The sequence below is a fragment of the Lepidochelys kempii genome, chromosome 1 (assembly GCF_965140285.1).
Source record: "Lepidochelys kempii isolate rLepKem1 chromosome 1, rLepKem1.hap1, whole genome shotgun sequence".
In the NCBI taxonomy this organism is placed as follows: Eukaryota; Metazoa; Chordata; order Testudines; family Cheloniidae; genus Lepidochelys; species Lepidochelys kempii.
In genome coordinates this window covers 298,175,852-298,192,440 of record NC_136380.1, presented here as the reverse complement: position 1 = coordinate 298,192,440, position 16,589 = coordinate 298,175,852, and the positions used below count along the sequence as shown (strand labels likewise).

Here is a 16,589-nt window from a genome sequence, read left to right as displayed (position 1 = left end):
TAGCCGGCAGGCGGGTATTGCCGGTTACATCACGAAAAGCGCCGGAAGTGGCCTAGGACCACGAACCGGGCCCGCTGTCGCTTCAGGGCAGAAACACCACGAGCCGGCGCGTGGGGGGTAAGTGCGCGAGGCGGTGCTACGGGCGGTTGAGTGGGTCGTTTCCGGTTTTTCTGCTCCCGCGTGCACAGCCCCGTGAGGGACCCACGCCCCGGGGCGAACGGCAGCCGCTTGAGCCCCCGCTCCGACCCAGAGCTGCCCCGGCTCCCGACGAGCCTGCGTTGCCCTTGTGATGGCCGGAGCGCGGCAGCCGCTTGCTCGCAGCACGCCGAGCAGGCAGCGCACGAGCTCCCCTCCCCTCCCTTCTCCTGACGGCCGGGGTGTCAGTGCGGCCCGCCCTTGACCGCGCTCCCCAGCGCGGGGCGGCCGCGCCTCCCAACGCCTGATCCACGGATAATGTGGCTGCGGCGGATGATGGTCACTTTGGGCAGAGCTGAGACTGAACCCAGGCCTCATACGTTAGACCCTTCGTGTAACCACGCTGCCTCCTGAGGCGTCGGTACCCAGGCGCGGTGCTTGGCAGACTGTAACCGCTGCTCTAACCACTAGCCCCTGCTTCTGCCCCAGGGCTGGAAAGAGGACCAGGCACCTGTGTTCCCAGCGCTGCCTTCCTGTTGGTACCAAACAGCTGGGGAAACCGCTTGCGAAGTATTTGCTAGCTCAAATGGTAGACATAGGTGCTGGAACTAGGGGTGCGGCCGTACCCCCTGGTTTGAAGTGGTTTCTGTCATATACAGTATTTACAGATTGGTTTAATAGCTTTCTACACCCTCCTCTATACAAATTGTTACAGCACCCCAGGTGACAGAGGTCTGTGGTGGTCTGAAGGTCTCCTGTTCAAACTTTGCTGCTTATCTTTGGAGGGCTAATTATGGAACTAAGTGATGGCATTTCTTGTCTTGTATAATATTGCAGCTAAGTCTTGTTTTAAACTGAATTTACGTTCTTTCTAAAATCCATCAGAAAGTCATCTCTGCAATGTGCTGTGGGACATACACATTAATATGTCTAGCAAATAATTTAAATACGATGAAATTACTGAATGTGAAAGGATGTTGCATGAAGGAAAATAGCTAATCTGTGGTTAAGGCAGCAGACTGGGGCCCAGAACAACTGGCTTCTAACTCTGGCCTGCCATCAGGCATCCTATGTGCAGATGACTTAAACTACAATTTTTGGAGGTGGACACAAATTTTGTCCTTGATTTTTCTGTGTTACATACTTCTATATGTAAAATGAATGATATTTCTTTATCTTAAAGAGCTGTTGAGTAATATTTGAAAAATGCAAAAGAACTGGAGCTTTGTAGAGAGAAGGGTGAGTGGCTGGACCTTTGCCAGGTTGGGGAGAACTCGCAAAGAATTTTGAGCTGTATTGAGGCCTTGGAGTAACAATGGGGACCTGGCTCCAGGGATGAGAAGTGCAGACATGGGTAATGGGTAGGGCGAGGTACAATGTTTGGGGACCACTGGACTAGATGGTTACCAAGGTCCCTTCTGGCCTTGTAATCTCTGACTAGTAAACTAAAAGAATGTAAAACTGATATGTGACAAAAGAGGTATTGAGATTTTCAGCTCCCTTTGTCATGGTTATTGGTTATATACCTTCACCCTTAGCAGGCTTTGTGTAGATGACTTTTTCCAATTAAGTCATAACTAAAAATGAGTAAGGATGAAGCTAAGGCTCCAAACCCACAAACTTCTCTGTGCACTCATACCCCTGCACATACTCTTTTAGTGCGTTTTCATGTTGGGTGCACTGTAGGATCAGGACTTTTTAACAAATCTGTTAAATCACAGAGGCAGCGCCAGCTGGCTTTTAAATGGCTAAAAGCACACTCAACAGTCATTCTGCACTTGCTCAGCCTGTTGTTGAACCACTCCTTGCTTCTGTCAGGGTGCCCTGTGTATGGCTTCATAAGCCACAGCATTTAAGGGTAGGCAGGGTCTCCCTGGATAATGATGGGCATATCAACTTCCCCTACAATGATCTTTTGGTCTATGAAGAAAGTCCTTGCTTGCAGTTTCCTGAACAGGCCAATGTTCCGAAAGATGTGTGTCTCATGCACCTTTCCGGACCAGCCTGTGCTAATGTCTGTGTCAAGGTTCCTCCCCCACTCTGAACTCTAGGGTACAGATGTGGGGACCTGCATGAAAAACCTCCTAAGCTTATCTTTACCAGCTTAGGTCAAAACTTTCCCAAGGTACAAAATATTCCACCCGTTGTCCTTGGACTGGCCGCTACCACCACCAAACTAATACTGGTTACTGGGGAAGAGCTGTTTGGACGCGTCCTTCCCCCCAAAATACTTCCCAAAACCTTGCACCCCACTTCCTGGACAAGGTTTGGTAAAAAGCCTCACCAATTTGCCTAGGTGACTACAGACCCAGACCCTTGGATCTTAAGAACAATGCACAATCCTCCCAACACTTGCACCCCCCCCTTTCCTGGGAAATGTTGGATAAAAAGCCTCACCAATTTGCATAGGTGACCACAGACCCAAACCCTTGGATCTGAGAACAATGAAAAAGCATTCAGTTTTCTTACACGAAGACTTTTAATAAAAATAGAAGTAAATAGAAATAAAGAAATCCCCCCTGTAAAATCAGGATGGTAGATATCTTACAGGGTAATTAGATTCAAAAACATAGAGAACCCCTCTAGGCAAAACTTTAGTTACAAAAAAGATACACAGACAGAAATAGTTATTCTATTCAGCACAATTCTTTTCTCAGCCATTTAAAGAAATCATAATCTAACACACACCTAGCTAGATTACTTACTAAAAGTTTTAAGACTCCATTCCTGGTCTATCCCTGGCAGAAACCAGCATATAGACAGACACACAGACCCTTTGTTTCTCTCCCTCCTCCCAGCTTTTGAAGGTATCTTGTCTCCTCATTGGTCATTTTGGTCAGGTGCCAGCGAGGTTACCTTTAGCTTCTTAACCCTTTACAGGTGAGAGGAGCTTTCCCCTGGCCAGGAGGGATTTCAAAGGGGTTTACCCTTCCCTTTATATTTATGACAGTCTGTGAAACACACAGGGTGATCCACAAGCGCCTGGATAACATTGAGAAATATCCCTTCCGATTAATGTACTCAGCGGCTTGGTGGTCTGGTGCCAGAATTGGAATGTGTGTGCCATCTATTGCCCCTCTGCAGTTAGGGAAACCCATTTGTGCAAAGCCATCCACAATGTCATACACATTGCCCAGAGTCAGTCTTTTGGAGCAGAATGCGATTAATGGCCCTGTACACTTCCGTCAACACGAGTCCAACAGTCGACTCTCCCACTCTGAACTGGTTAGCAACCAATCAGTAGCAGTCTGAAGTAGCCAGCTTCCACAGTGCAATCACCACGCGGTTCTCCAGCGACAGTGCAGCTCTCATTCTTGTGTCCTTGCACCTCAGGGCTGGGCCGAGCTCATCACACAGTCGAATGAATGTGGCTTTCCTCATGCGAAAGTTCTGCAGCCACTGCTACTCACCCCAGACATGCATGATGATGTGATCCCACCACTCAGTGCTTGTTTCCCGAGCCCATAAGTGGCATTACACTGTGGTTGGTCACCTCCGTGAATGCAACAAGCAATCTCGTGTCGTAGCTACTACGCATGGCAAGATCAATGTTGAACTGTTCTTGCATATGTAGTTTAAGGAATAACTCCACTGCCACTTTTTTGTGATGTGTTAGTGAGAGCGAGCAGCATATTGGTCAACAGGGCGGGATCCATTCCTGCAGACCAAGGAGGCAGAGCAGAGCACGAAGTACACAAACCATTGAAAGATGGCACCAAATGTGGACTGAAGCACAGAGGTTGCTGGGGTGCAAAGCAATGCATCATGGGGCATTGGGACAGGACCCAGGATGCGCCGCGGCCCCCTACGCCTTCCCACAACTCTTAGTGGCGGAAGAGATGCTCTGTGGGTTAGCTTCCCAGAGTGCACTGCTCCAAATACCGCTACAAGTGCCGCAAATGTGAACACTATTGCGCAAGCAGCTGACAGTATGAACATGGTACAGCGGTTTCCCTTCAGTGCTCTCTGAGCAGAACTGTAGCTGCCAGCGATGTAGCTCTGCCAGTGTAGACATACCCTTAGTATTTAGCAAGATTCAAAGAGGAGTTAGACTTTTATATGGATAACAAGAATATCAAGAGTTGTTATAAATTGGAAGGGGTATAAAACCTCAGGCTTCTGGGTATAAGCCAATCTCAAACTATTAGAGATGAGGATAAAAACCTTTGATGGGGCAGATTACCCCTCATCTTCCTACTTTGGTATTTCTGTGGTATTTCTTGGTAACTGATTTTTCTTTCTTCTTGTGCTGACCATTGTCAGTCAGAGAGAGAATAGTGGACTAGATTGCTGTGGATCTGATCCCGTATGGCAAGTCCTATGGATCATGATGTAAAAAAGTAAAACAAAGTCAGATGGTATCACTGACCATTCTGAAAACGCTGGGTATTGTGGTATCACCAAGTTTTGCTCTTTCGTTTATCTTTCATAAAATGTTCTCAGAAATTCTGTCTGTTTTGCTTTTGGATCACTTTCATGTAAGACTCAGAGAATCTTTGACTTGACTGACAGCTTGCAATATTATACTGAACTGCCAGGTATGCTATAGTTAACGCTTTGTCTGTAAACTTAGTGGACGTATTTGGGTGTGGCCAAAGAGGCAAGGGGCTTGGAAAAGGAGTTGCCGAGTTTAATGGAAAGGTACTGAGCGATAACATTTAGGGCATTATGAAGCCAGCTGTTCACCACTTGGCTCATTGTGGAGATGTGAAGTGCATCTCGGGCTTCATATACGAAGAGACTCGGGTGGGGGTGGTCCTGAAGGTATTTTTTGAGAATGTGATCCAAGATGCTGCCACATACACGGTGCATGCCAAGCTGAAGTCTGTCACTGCCATGAATGTGGTCTATGCTCTAAAGTGCCATGGTTGTACTCTGTATTGATATGGAGACTAAAATAAACAGTGTCAATAAAACAAAGAAAACAGAACTTAGAGTTAAGGTTAAGGCCAACTTTCTGTTTAAAGCTTGACTCTTCTGGGTGCTCTAAAATCTGTACTGTTACTTGGATTGCCTTGAAATTTGGTGTGCCTCATGGGTAAGGCTATGGTTTTGGCACAGGTATTTTTATTAATATTCACAGACAGGACATGGGCAATGAATGATAAATCATGGATTTAGTGAAGCCGAAGCCCCAGCCCTGCTGCCTGGGGCTGAATTATTGGAGTTTTCAAGAAGTCATGGAAGTCTTGTAAAATCATGGAATCTGTGTCCTCCATGACAGATTTGTAGCCTTACTCACAAGGGAGGAGGGTAATATTAGTGATCCAGATTTAGGGTCATTTGCATCAAAACCACACAGCTGAGGCCGGGCAGTTGAGAACAAGCATACTTGATGCACGTCACATGTTTCCCAAGCACTGGGGGGTAAGGATGGAAATACCCACTGAGATTACTAGTGACTTCCGCGAACTCTGACAAAATTGTAGCCTTACTGATGATTAATATCATACAGTATTGTAGTGGAGCACCAGGTCTACTATGTTAAGATTAGGAAGTTTTTTCTGTTTAAAAGAGGATTCTTCTAGTGCTCTAAATTCTGTATAAGGGTACAGGTTGTCTTGGAAATTTGATATGTCTCATTGGGGGAGCGGGATAGGTTTAGTGAACCAAATTTCGAGTCCATGGGGCCGGACGAGTTGCATCCGAGAGTGCTGAAGGAATTGGCGGCTGTGATTGCAGAGCCACTGGCCATTATCTTTGAAAACTCGTGGCGAACCGGGGAAGTCCCGGATGACTGGAAAAAGGCTAATGTAGTGCCAATCTTTAAAAAAGGGAAGAAGGAAGATCCTGGGAACTACAGGCCAGTCAGCCTCACCTCAGTCCCTGGAAAAATCATGGAGCAGGTCCTCAAAGAATCAATTCTGAAGCACTTGCATGAGAGGAAAGTGATCAGGAACAGCCAGCATGGATTCACCAAGGGAAGGTCATGCCTGACTAATCTAATCGCCTTTTATGATGAGATTACTGGTTCTGTGGATGAAGGGAAAGCAGTGGATGTATTGTTTCTTGACTTTAGCAAAGCTTTTGACACGGTCTCCCATAGTATTCTTGTCAGCAAGTTAAGGAAGTATGGGCTGGATGAATGCACTATAAGGTGGGTAGAAAGCTGGCTAAATTGTCGGGCTCAACGGGTAGTGATCAATGGCTCCATGTCTAGTTGGCAGCCGGTATCAAGTGGAGTGCCCCAAGGGTCGGTCCTGGGGCCGGTTTTATTCAATATCTTCATAAATGATCTGGAGGATGGTGTGGATTGCACTCTCAGCAAATTTGCGGATGATACTAAACTGGGAGGAGTGGTAGATACGCTGGAGGGGAGGGATAGGATACAGAAGGACCTAGACCAATTGGAAGATTGGGCCAAAAGGAATCTGATGAGGTTCAATAAGGATAAGTGCAGAGTCCTGCACTTAGGACGGTAGAACCCAATGCACAGCTACAGACTAGGGACCGAATGGCTAGGCAGCAGTTCTGCAGAAAAGGACCTAGGGGTGACAGTGGACGAGAAGCTGGATATGAGTCAGCAGTGTGCCCTTGTTGCCAAGAAGGCCAATGGCATTTTGGGATGTATAAGTAGGGGCATAGCGAGCAGATCGAGGGACGTGATCGTTCCCCTCTATTCGACATTGGTGAGGCCTCATCTGGAGAACTGTGTCCAGTTTTGGGCCCCACACTTCAAGAAGGATGTGGATAAATTGGAGAGAGTCCAGCGAAGGGCAACAAAAATGATTAGGGGACTGGAACACATGAGTTATGAGGAGAGGCTGAGGGAACTGGGATTGTTTAGCCTGCAGAAGAGAAGAATGAGGGGGGATTTGATAGCTGCTTTCAACTACCTGAAAGGGGGTTCCAAAGAGGATGGCTCTAGACTGTTCTCAATGGTAGCAGATGACAGAACGAGGAGTAATGGTCTCAAGTTGCAGTGGGGGAGGTTTAGATTGGATATTAGGAAAAACTTTTTCACTAAGAGGGTGGTGAAACACTGGAATGTGTTACCTAGGGAGGTGGTAGAATCTCCTTCCTTAGAGGTTTTTAAGGTCAGGCTTGACAAAGCCCTGGCTGGGATGATTTAACTGGGAATTGGTCCTGCTTTGAGCAGGGGGTTGGACTAGATGACCTTCTGGGGTCCCTTCCAACCCTGATATTCTATGATTCTATGATTCATTTGAGCAAAAGGTTCCTGAGATACAGCTCTCTCCCTCCAAAAAAAAAAAAAAAACCCTAAAAAACCACTTTTCTTGAAGTTTACAGATTCTATTAATGTTTTTTTTGTACACCCCTGGCTTCTAAAGTGCTAGTGGCTATATGGGATGGGAAGGGGAAGGTGAACTGGCAGTGATGGGGTGGGGTTGTATATGTTATGAGGGAGGAGACAGACATATCCCAGGCTTCTTTCACATACTTAGTTACTGTACCCACTTTGTAATAAAACTGTCAAGTTCTTGGGATGTAGACCATATCTGAGTTTTCTCTCACTAGTCTTATTAGCGGCTACATACTCCAAACGTTACAAAGCATGACCATTATCCCCATTCCACTATAACACAGTGTGCGAGGCTAGTGTGGTGACGCTTGGAAATCACAAAGCAGCTGTGTGGACTGGTGTAGTGAACAGTTGACTGAGACTCAGGGCAGGTCTTCACTACCTGCCGGATCGGCGGGTAGTGATTGATCCCCGAACATGCTCCCCGTTGACTCGCTGCTGTCCTTGTGGCCAGGTAAGTCGACCTAAGATACGCCAACTTCAGGTACGCTATTCGTGTAGCTGAAGTTGCATATCTTAGGTCGACCCCCCGCAGTGTGGACCAGGGCTAAGAATACCTCGGCCCTAGTCCTGACTTTTTGACTGGCCTGCTGGGTGACTTTGCCTAAGTCATTTCACCTCTCTCTGCCTCTGTTTCCCCATGTGTATAATGGGAATAATGTTTCTGTCCTTGAGATCTACTGATGAAATGTGCTATGTAAGAGGTTGTTGGTGGTATCTCATGCAGTGGTGGTGTGGCCGTGATCACTAAGTGATTATATCTGACTTATCAGTCCTCATCCTCAAAGGAATCTTTCATGACACTTTTAAAGGACAAGCCAGGGAGCTTAAATTCATAACTTTACTAGACACTAAAAATCATAGACTAAATAGACACACTGGATTTATGTGTTATTACAATAATCTCTAAGACACTGACACCCCCCACCTCCCATTCTTCCCTCCTTTTCCCCCTTATGATTGGAGGGGTGTTAATGGGCCACTTTACCCTGAATGGTCCCTTGAAATATGTGTTAATTACTTATGCTAAATAAGATGTTCCACCTTGTATTTTAGGTGTGACACTCTGAAGTCTGGTCTATACTACTAAGTTAGGTCAACATAAGGCAGCTTATGCTGACCTAATTCTGTAAGCCTCTCCACTAAAATGTAGCTTCCACAGATGCAACTCACTTACCCACTACACCAACTTAATAACTCCACCTCCACGAGAGGCGTAGCGCTTAAGTTGACATAGTTAAGTCGATGCAGTGTCAGGGCTTCCCTACACTACAGGTTATGTTGGTATAACTTATATCGTTCAGGGATGTGAATAAACCACCCCGTGAGTGATGTAAGTTACACTGACCTAAGTGCCAGTGTGGGCAGAGCTATGTCAACAGGAGAGCTCTCTCATGTTGGCAGAGAGCGTTTTCACCAGATATGCTACAGCGGTGCCGCTGTACCACTTCTAGTATAGACTAGCCCTCAGTGCAGATAATAGGCATGGCTACACTTGCAGATGTAGAGTGCTTTGAGTTAAACCAGCCTTCGTAGAGCGCAGTAGGGAAAGCGCTACAATCTGTCCACACTGACAGCCACAAGCGCACTGGTGTGGCCACATTAGCAGCTCTTGCAAGGGCCACAGAGAGCAGTGCATTGTGGTAGCTATCCCAGCATGCAAGTGGCTGCAATGTGCTTTTCAAATGGGGGTGGGGTGGGTGGAGTGTGACAGGCAGTTTGTTGTGTGTATGTGTGGGGAGAGAGAGTGGGTTTTTGAGGGGGCTGAGAACATGTCAGCATGCTGTCTTGTAAGTTCAGACAGCAGCAGACCCCCTCTCCCTCGCCCCTCTCTCTCTCACACACAGCATTCTACAGTAATGGTTGCTTTGTCTCGGAGCAGATAAGCATGCCGGCTGTCAGAAATGGAGCTTTCAAAGGGCATATCTGTGGTCCTGGTGCGATTCCAAACCATGAGAGGAGTGGCCACTTGACTTAAGGGGATTATGGGACGTTTCCAGAGGCTGATCAGAGCACAGTAATGCAACACCTCGTTCACACTGACACGTGGGCATTTCAGCCAAGGCGCAACAAATGTTAATCTTCTCGCCGAGGTGGAGTACCAGGAGTGCTCTAGCTGTGGAGTCAGAGTGCTCTGTGTGCCTTGCCAGCATGGGCGGGTAGTGAAGTAGGGTGCCTGGGGCTGCTTTAATGCACTCTAACTCGCAAGTGTCGCCAAGCCCAGTGTGTTGCTTACATTGATTGTTGCTGCCTTTCAGAACCATCCCGCAATTCCCCACACTATCCGTTAAATTGGTGCAAGCACTCTTGGTGAGGATGCATATCGCCAACACAAGGACCATAGTGTGTATGTTTAAAGCTGATAAAACTGCAGTGGTTGTGCGTCGATGTAACTTAAGTCAGCTTAATTTTGTGGTGTAGACTTGCCCCGAGTATGTTTCCCCGACATGAAGAAGAGCTCTGTATAAGCTCAAAAGCTTGTCTGTCTCATCAGCAGAAGTTGATCCAATAAAAGATATTACCTCACCCATCTTGTGTCTTGTTACCTGGCCAGAGCAGTGTCTCCGCTGCACAAGGATGTTATAATTAGAACTGCCTAAGTTCTACTAATTACTAACACCTACCAACAACCTTTCTGTTTATATTAATAATAAATAAAACCAGGGATTTGGAGCAATCAAATTTTTGAATTGCTCTGCTCCAGCTCTGCTCTGGCACCAATAATGACTGCTCCAGCTCCGCTCCGACTCCGCTCCACGCTCCTATTCAAATTAATTTTTAACTAAATAAAAAAATGCATACTGTAATTTTGAAAAAACATTATTTTTATTCATACTTTTAAAACAATTTAAATGTCATCAACAATGATATAAACTAGAATAATTCATAATTCATTCTGTAAAAAATTATTGCAGCAATCAAGTTGTCTTTCATAGCCTGCCGCAAATCATTTAAAATTAACTTTAAAGCCGAAAACGGTTGCTCTACATGAGCTTGAGTTGTTGGCATGCTTGAAACAATTCTACAGGCATCCTGAATGCGGTGTGGGTAGCTGTGAATGGCCTCAAAAACAGACTTAACTTTTAGCCTACTAATAGACTCCATCACCTCACAATCTTCCTGAAAGTTTCTCTCTAATAATGCTTCATTACAATTATGAATCGCAGAAACTCGCTGATGTCTGTCTTGTTTATCCAATTCCTTTTCGAAGGCATCATCTTCTGAAGAATTGGTGCTTGAATTATCTCCATTTCCCTCTGATGATTGAAGACATCTCAGGGATGGACGCTTGAACAAGTTCAGAGCGGAGACGGAAGTTTGAGAACAGCCTGCTATTTCTGAAGGATGTGAACTTTCCGAAACCGCAGATTTGATTGTTGACTCCTTTTGTTGTTTTGTTTTCTTCAACCTCTTTTGCTGAGGTCAAATGTAACAATAGATTTTTTTTTTTGAGTTGTTGAGCAATATCAAGGAGCCATTCCTTTGCCTTTGGTATTTCCCTTAAGGTAAGAAGAATCCGATACCATGGGTCAACATAAACTCCAGCAAGGAAATGAATATTGTCAAAAAGCTTCTCTTCGCATTTCTGCATGGAGGATAGAATTCCTTCTGCAATTTGTCCACCGTTTTCTTGCAAGAATTCTGACAGTTTTCGCTATTCCTTCATTAAAACTCCCGGGGTTACATCAACAGCTTGAAGAGTCACAGTTGTTTGGTTTGACTTTGCCAAGAGGTCTCGCAGGTTCTTCACTTTGTCCCATTCAGCTTTTGTTAACTTGAGTTCTCTTGTTCCAGCAGCAGGCACTTGTTCACAGTAAGATTGAAAAACAAGAAGCCGATCAATCATCGCAAATGTTGAACCCCAGCGAGTCACAGTATCCAGTGATTGAGTTACTTGGTGTTCGTAGTTTGATGACGACTTGTCGAATTTTTGCCAGAAATTTCTTCGCATGTTCTTTGTTCAGTTCATCCCAGATTACCAACTGAAGAGTGTGAATACCACATGTCATCAGCTGGACTTTTGAGTTGTCCTCATGAAGCCATGTTGGAAGTATGAGGCTAGGGTCATTAACCCATTGCGCAGCAGCATCCAGCAGCAGTTGAGTTTGATTTCATCCATTCCCTTAGTTCCTTCATCAGGCAAAATAGCTTGTTCTTTCCACATCCCTGTTCTCAGAGGTAGAAATGGTTTCATTGTCCTCATTGAAATTTTTGACGGCACACGTTGTGTTTGCTGAATTGTCAACGCAGATGCTGAGCATTTGCATTTCACTGATCCCAAATTTTTCTAAAATAGCTTTTACTTGACTTTCCATGTACAAAGAATTGTGATGCCCTTCAGTATTGATTATGTCTAAGGTTTTTACCACACTTTTATCTTTTCTTTTTCTTCCTAGTACTGAGCGTTGATTTCAAGGAAATTTCTGTTTCCACGGGTTGCCGCATCCATTTTCAGGTAACACAATTTTTACTCCAAAGCTTTCTTGAGCTCTTCGTGACCAGACTCAGCTATGCTGACAACTAAACGATGAATCGCATCGTGCCCTGTCAAAACACCAAGCTGCCAACTCATTTCACCTGCAATTTTTTGGAATCCTTTGTTCTTTAGCTTGAAGGTCGTGAGCCGTGATGAACTCAAGCAAACCATTTCCATCAGCCCTTCACGGAAAGTATTGGCATCGATGGTGACTGTAACCTTTGAGGACTTCAAATACGAGTTAAGTTTTGTTTGCTCAATTTTGGGTTTCTTTTCAGATGAAGCTCCACAAAAAATCTTTTCTCCAGGAGTTTTCAAAGAGCCAGATGAACATCGTTTAGTTGCGTCAGCTTTCTGTTTTGCCTTATCTTCCTGGTCCTTTTTTGTAACCAGAGTTTTCAAGATGGTTATGTTTTATATAGGTTGAAACTTTTCATGGCACTTGCTTCACTTGTCTTGAAGTTACTTGGTTTGAGGTCGCCATTCACTTCCTTTTCCAACTTGCACGTTGCTGATTTCTTCTTTGCTTTTCCCAAAAGCCAAAATTTGGGCTTTTCAAATTCAAAAGTAAAGACGTTGTTGAGATCCTTTTCCGTAAATAGGCTATCAATCATGGGGGGGCAGATTTGATTGTTTTTGTTGACGCCATGGCTAAATCTTCGTGTGCTGCTACCGCATACATATGTTTCTTGTTAAGATCTTTGAAAAGCAATGAACAAAAGCATTATTTTTTTTATAATGTACCTGCTTGTGATATCTTAACCACTTAAGGTACTTCAAATTTATTTTGGATTTTCTGAATAAAAATAATCGCATTTTCTTTTTACACAAAACTATTATTAAAGTATATTTTAATATTTTAACATGTTTCTTGCAGTTTTAATGAAGTAAGAAGTATTTTTAATATACATAATATAAATTTTTATTTATAAACTGCAAGTTAGTTTTTCTTATGAAACTTTGCTGTAAAAATATTCGAAATATTTTCCAAGTTTTTTAATTAATATCTCAAACGCTTTAATATAGATAAATCAATGAAATTTGGTATGTGCCTTAACGTTAGTATGTGCTATTGTTGTTCTACAATATTAATTGTTGGCAATTAACGAGGCTTCATGTTACAAGGTTGAAAATAAACTTTAACAGGAAAGCGGATTCAAATTGCAAGCACAGTCCTTTTAGTAAAGAGAGCAAATTTTTGGAAATATGTTTTTGCTTCATCAGCCTGAATAGATTATACAAGATAGGACCTGTTATTTGCTCTATCTTGTATAACGTTTCCAGCCTGATGAAGGAAAAACACATTTCTGAAAATTTGCTCTCTTTACTAAAAGGACTGTGCTTGCAATTTGAATCCGCTTTCCTGTTAAAGTTTATTTCCAATGTTCTATCACACAACATCATTTAAATAAAATTATTTAAACTACAGGCGTCGTGAACTGGAGGGACTGGGCCAATTTTATTTAATAAATTTTAAATTTTCGACTATTTAACAGGTACGACCCTGGAATATGATTTAATGCTAAAACATATATTAAAATGGTACTCTGAATTTATTTTGTATAATTAACCATTTCCGAGAAAACTGTTTAAAAATTTTAATCTGCTTAGATGCTTAGAGTGATACAAACAATTTTACTTATTACTTATTTTTCAACTTTGGAACCATACATTTTAAACGTAATAATAATAACCAAAAATTATTAACTTATTATGGAACATAATATTACCATTCCTAGCCAGCGGCAGTTGACGACAAGCGTTTCTTGAAATATGAAATAAAAATGACCAACCGCCAGTTTGGGACACCTATGGTTTAAATAATTTTGGATAATGTAATATGGTAACACATACTAACGCTAAGATACAGACATAATTTCATTACTTTATATTAAAGTGTTTTTGAGATATTAATCAGAAATTAACTTTTCATCACCTCCTTGAAGGGACTGTAGCTCTCTTAGGAAGAATTTTAGGACACGTGTTCACAGAAACGTTTTTTTCTTAAAATAACCTAATGATTCACCCCCAAAGTTGTGTTGGACATTTTCCAATCACTCTGGATATATCAAAAAAATCACTCCTAATTTATGCAGAAATGTTTACTGTATATTTTTCTGCCTGCTGCACGTGACTTTTTCAGTAAGTTTAAAACGAAAAACAACGCTACCAAAAGACCGTTGAACAGATGACCTATAAAATAAGTCCACCGGAGTGATAAGGGAGCATGTACAAATTTACCAGTAACGGGAGCCCATGTGAGAAATGAGCTTAAGTGGTTAATATCTCTTGCGATATCTTAATATATCAGTAAACAAAAACATTATTTTTTTTGCAATATATCTGTTTGTGATATCTTAAATGTTGCATTTGCGGCACCCTTTTCCGTAATCACAGCACTCAGCGCGTCTCGTTGATCAACCCTTACAAAAGAAGTATCAACACATACTTATCTAATTAATCGATGTGAGTGCGTACTCATCTAACCTTGGCACAAGGGTGGGAGCAGTCTGCAGTGTTGCTGGATGTCTGATAATTACCTGATTCTTTAATAAAGCATCTCTCCAAAAAACTTTGTAATTTTGTATCTGTACATTAAATCTTGATTTCGGCTGCAATGAGAATAACTGTGACATATTACGTAAAGTGGTAAAGTAGATGTTAATATCAATTGTTATAGAATCTGAAACTTTTTGGCACCTTTAGGTTTTTCTTGCTAAATATAATTCATTTTGGATTGAAAATGAAAAAAAAAACCCTGGAGCAGTCAAGATTTTCTGTGTTCCGGCTCCGCTCCAGCTCTGGGCAAAAACCTGCGGCTCCACTGCTCTGCTCTCCAGCTGCGGGTTCCGCTCCAAAGCCCTGATTAAAAAACACCACCCTAGAAAATTCACTGATAAATAAACTTACTTAATGCAGAGTTAAGGTATATCATGTCCTTCCAGAATGCTGAGTTCAGTAAAATTCAGACTTGTGAAAACCAGGAATGAGTTAAGGTATTTCAAATTCACATTTCTAAAACCAGGCAATACTCAGCCTTAATTGTGTCCTCTGAGAGTGATGCCCCCATACCCATAATATATACACCCACACTGCCTTTATACTACATTGAAAAGGAACTACGTACATCTGTCCTACACTCAAACACTTAGGCCTGGTGTACATTTAAATTGACCTAGCTACAATGCTCAGGGCTTTGAAAAATTTCACTCCAAGTGCTGTGGTTAGGTTGGCGCAACCTGTGTTGTAGATGCAGCTACTGCTACTTGTGGAGGTGGATTACCTACATCAATGGAAAAATCCCTTCTATCTGCATAGTAAGTGTCTATACTACAGCATTGCAGTGGCACAGCTGCAGCACTCACTGTAGTGTAGACAGAAAGAACACTTTGGCTAAATTTTATGACCTCTTCACCCTTATGCACACAATGCCATCTAACACCATACTTGCACTTACGTTCCGTTAAACTCATAGACCATGCTCATCTCCCACCTAACTGTTGACAGTCCCATGGCCAGAAGACCACTGTGCCTGCTATTGGGACAGGCTACACACAGTAGTGCTGAAATGAGCTATATACTGGATATTCCAAGATACTTGTGTACCTATTCCCTTTGATCACACACATCCACAGAGGGTTGCATCCTCCTCAGGTCACCTCATATCACAGTCACAGCTCTTCCAAGCTGCTCCTTCTAATTTCTTCACTGTTCAATACTTACACCTATCACAGTGCATGCAGATAATTCCAAGTGTCTGTTGCCAGCTCCAGAGTTAAGGTTGTGTGGGAATGTATCTTAACTCTGTATTTCCTGGTTTTCAGAAGCTTTGAGTTTTGCTGAACTTGATGTTCTGCAAGGGCACCATATACAACCTTACTTTGGAGTTAACAAAGTTCTTTGCCAGTGAATCATGTTGTGTGTGGGTTTCCCAAATTGACATACCCAATCATTCACTCTAGGTTGGAGAGAAATGCAAAGAAAACTACTTTCAAGGAACTTAAAGTTCATGATGGAGAGTTTGCATCAGGTATGAGGGTCTGAAGTGTCATGAATTTGTTCAGATGTAATATCTACCCATTATTTTACAAGCAAGGAAGTGCAGAGAGTTTGATGGGGAGATCCTTCTAGTACAGCAGCGCTGCCGTCCCACTGATATTTTCAGCGGCCACAGAACTTGAGAAGGGGTACCAGGATGAGAATGTCTCAGTAATCTGGGGTAATGCCTCCATTCAGTTTCTGGATTAGAGAGCAGTGAATGAAATCCCAGATGGGGATATCCTCCCAAAATTATACATATATTGTGGGCAAAACTGTTTGGTTTTTGTACAAGAACGTGGAAAAGTCATAACTATGATGGATGGTTTAGTCTCCATGGAATAGATGAGGTAGCGTAATTTATTTTTCCTCTTTATCACACTGCTTGTAGTTGTCAAAAGACAGAGGGCTGCCTGTTTACCAGAATAAACATCAGGAATTGAAAAATTTACCCAATGCTCGATAGCCAGGTGAAAAAATAAATGTGCTGCCATACACCCAAGCCACTCACTCCAGATCATATCTTCTGTAAGATGAAGGAATAAAACAGTTTTATATTGTTTACAGTATTTAACTGTAACGTTGTCAATCAGTTTTCTATTTAATACATCTTTAAAAATGTAATTTTTCTCCCTTTTTCTATATTTTTATCTTTCTACCTCCACTCCATGCTTT

General features: G+C 43.0%; 1 protein-coding gene and 1 pseudogene across 9 annotated transcripts in view; both read left to right on the top strand.

The window, feature by feature from the left end:
* The first annotated feature begins 14 nt into the window (after nucleotides 1–14).
* PPHLN1 (periphilin 1) overlaps nucleotides 15–16,589 on the top strand; it is a 139,895-nt gene continuing 123,320 nt past the window's right edge. For 7 of the 9 annotated variants that reach the window (XM_073328028.1, XM_073328026.1, XM_073328025.1 and 4 more), the window contains exon 1: nucleotides 15–117. The gene's annotated coding sequence lies outside the window, so the exon portion shown is untranslated. Of the gene's footprint in view, nucleotides 118–15,882; nucleotides 15,907–16,314; nucleotides 16,443–16,589 lie in introns of those variants that run through there. The other 2 variants (XM_073328023.1, XM_073328024.2) reach the window with 2 other exon arrangements.
* Nucleotides 4,666–6,173, top strand: LOC140910124 (histone H4-like; annotated as a pseudogene).